The sequence below is a fragment of the Cibotium barometz genome, chromosome 54 (genome assembly GCF_041138505.1).
Source record: "Cibotium barometz isolate CiBa-2024 chromosome 54, ASM4113850v1, whole genome shotgun sequence".
NCBI lineage: Eukaryota > Viridiplantae > Streptophyta > Polypodiopsida > Cyatheales > Cibotiaceae > Cibotium > Cibotium barometz.
The window spans coordinates 36326510-36329633 of record NC_141099.1 but is presented as its reverse complement, the minus strand read 5'-3'; positions in this window follow the sequence as shown (position 1 = coordinate 36329633).

Here is a 3124-nt window from a genome sequence, read left to right as displayed (position 1 = left end):
CTCTAGCCACATCACGAATGACCCTGTTTTACCTCTCAACAACACCATTTTGCTGAGGTATGTACCTGCATGAAAGCTGCCTTCTTCTAATGCCATTCTTCCTCAAGAAGTCCTCAAATGCATGTGAGACAGATAGTGAGAGAGAGAGCACACACACAAGAACAAACGCTAACAGATTGATGTAACCCTAACCATAGAGGGAAGCCATATTCACTCTTACACAATGCATAATAGAAGAAGACTACACAACCACACACTACATCTGTTGTGTTTACACACCAAATAACCTTAACTAATGTCCACACACTGTGGCCAGGTGGACACGGCCATTTATTGCCATACACATGCTACTACCTACCATTCCAGCACATATCGTGCCTGGCTCCAACTGTCTCATCGAGCTTGTAATCTCAACATAGGTACCCTATTGTGATAGGTTGAGATATGATGGATATAGAGCCTATCATTATGCTTACATGGTTAAAGTAATACAAGAATTGGAGCCCACTTGTTTTGAGCAGAAACTTGGAAATATCGTGCCTGGCTCCAACTGTCATCGAGCTTGTAATCTCAACATAGGTACCCTATTGTGATAGGTTGAGATATGATGGATATAGAGCCCATCATTATGCTTGCATGGTTAAAGTAATACAGGATTTGGAGCCCACTTGTTTTGAGCAGAAACTTGGAAATAAGAAATGGAAAGATGCCATGAATGAGGAGATGGCAACATTGGATTCAAATACAACATGGGAGTTAGTGCCTTTGCCTAAGGAAAAGAAGGCAATTGGATGTAGGTGGGTGTATAAAGTCAAGTATAACGCTGATGGTTCAGTGTGCAAGTATAAGACAAGATTGGTGGCCAAAGGCTATACGCAGACTTATGGCATTGACTATGAAGAAACATTCAGCCCGGTTGTAAGAATGGCAACTGTGAGAGCTATCATTGCTATGGTTGGAGCAAAGGGCTGGTCTTTACATCAGATGGGATGTAAAGAATGCCTTCTTGCATGGTGATTTGCGAGAAGAAGTTTACATGATGCAGCCACGAGGTTATGAGAGTGATGCACACCCAGATTTTGTGTGTGCAGGTTACACAAAGCTTTGTATGGCTTAAAGCAGGCACCCAGAGCATGATCAAACAAGATCGGGGAGTATCTTGTTATCATTGGATTTCAGATACCCAATGCAAATTTTTCACTTTATGTGAAAAAGATACTTGATTATCACTGGTGATAGTAGTGTTGACATACATGATGTTAGGAGGCTTTTGAAGCAAAAGTTTGAGATGAAGGATTTGGGTGAGCTGTGATATTTTTAGGGCATAGAGGTAGTGAGATCACCTCATGGCATTTTGTTATCAAAGGCAATATGGCTTGGATATGTTGTGCAAGTATGGTATGACAGGCTATAAGCCTATTTCAGTGCCATTGGAGCAGAGCACAAAGCTTTCCGCGCAGATATAAGTGAGCTTTTGGAGGACCCCACTACATACAGGCGCATAGTGGGTAGCTTTATCTACATGACCATTACTAGGCGAGACTTGAGTGCTGTTTGGACTTGTGAGTCAGGTTATATAGGCCTAGAAAGCCACACTTGGATGCGGCTAGATGGATTCTCAGGTACATAAAGTCCACAGTTGATTATTGTCTTTTCTATGAGGCTAGTATAGAGATACAACTACATGGGTACCCAGATGCTGATTAGGCTGGTAGTGTTGTAGACAAGAGATCTACTAGTGGTTTTATGCACTCATTTGGGAGTGTTGCTGTGAGTTGGAGCAGGCATCTTGTGAGGTAGCTTGGTTTCAAAAGATACTTGGTGATATGGGTGAGCTCATGGATAGGGTAGTTGTGACAACATGAGTAGCATTATACAGTTGGATAGTAACCCAGCATACCATGCTAGAACAAAGCATTGTGAGGGAGAGGGTTCTAGAGGTGATGTAGATCTGGTATATGTTAGAACAGAGGATCTAGCACAGAGGATCAGGTGGCTGACATCTCCACAAAGGCATTGGGCACATAGAAGCTCCACAGGTTTAGGAGCTTACTTGGAGTGCAATGTGTAGAGTTGAGCTCGAGGCGGAGTGTTGAAGGTATCGAGCTCAACTAGTGCTATGGCAAACACTGATGATCCGCCTGGGTGATAGCTTCTGCACTTATGTCCCTAGCACGGTTGATATACCGCTCCAGTGATGAATGACAAGCTGTGTGACAGCCACTTTGGAGTACTAGAGTTATGGCATAGTTATAGAGCCAGCCCATATAGTCGGGTTCATACTATAGACCGATTACTTTGTATGTTGTAGGAGAGTACTTTCACTTTATGTATGTACTCTTATCTTTTAGTTATATGGTTGTAGAGAAGAGAAGAAGATAGAAAAAAATTCAACCATCTCTCTCTCTCTCTTGTGTCCTGCACTCTCTTGTGTCCTGCACTCTCTTGTGTGTGTGTGTGTTTGCTTGCAAAGGAACTCAAGCTCTCTCTCTCTCCCCCACATTCTCTTTACAACCGGGCTATATTACTACTCCAAATATAAAGTATATCAAGGGAGTGCTAAGAAAATACACTTCCTTGACATAGCGATACCAAAGATGTTCACGAGAGAGAACACTCAAGCTTTGCAAGACAGATAGGAGAGGAGGATGCAACAGTTATACCGGTTTGCACCTCAAGCCGCTCTTGGTAGAGTAAGTCTCTCTTGTGGAGGAGCTAGAGTCCTCATCCTTGCCTCCTTTGTTGTCACCACCATAAAGGAGCTTTGTAAATGGGTGGGGAGAGCAAAGAGAGAGAGCTATGGAAAGATCGACCTCTGCTTTGGTGCCATGGTGAGTGAAAGCATGAGAGAATAGACATGAGAAGAAGAGAGTATACATCAACACCATCACTCACCCACACAAACCATAAGCATGCATGTAACAACAAGAAGAAGAGAAAAGCATACAAGCTACTTCAATCATGAGAGCAAGAAGACTCACACTTAATGTTTGACTGAGTAGAAGTGCCACTAGTGACCAAACAATCACGTGTAATGTGACTGTTTGACTGAGTAGAAGTGCCACTAGTGAGCTCATTGTAGTTCTAGGTCAACGACAAACGACAGATCATTTTGGGGGAAATC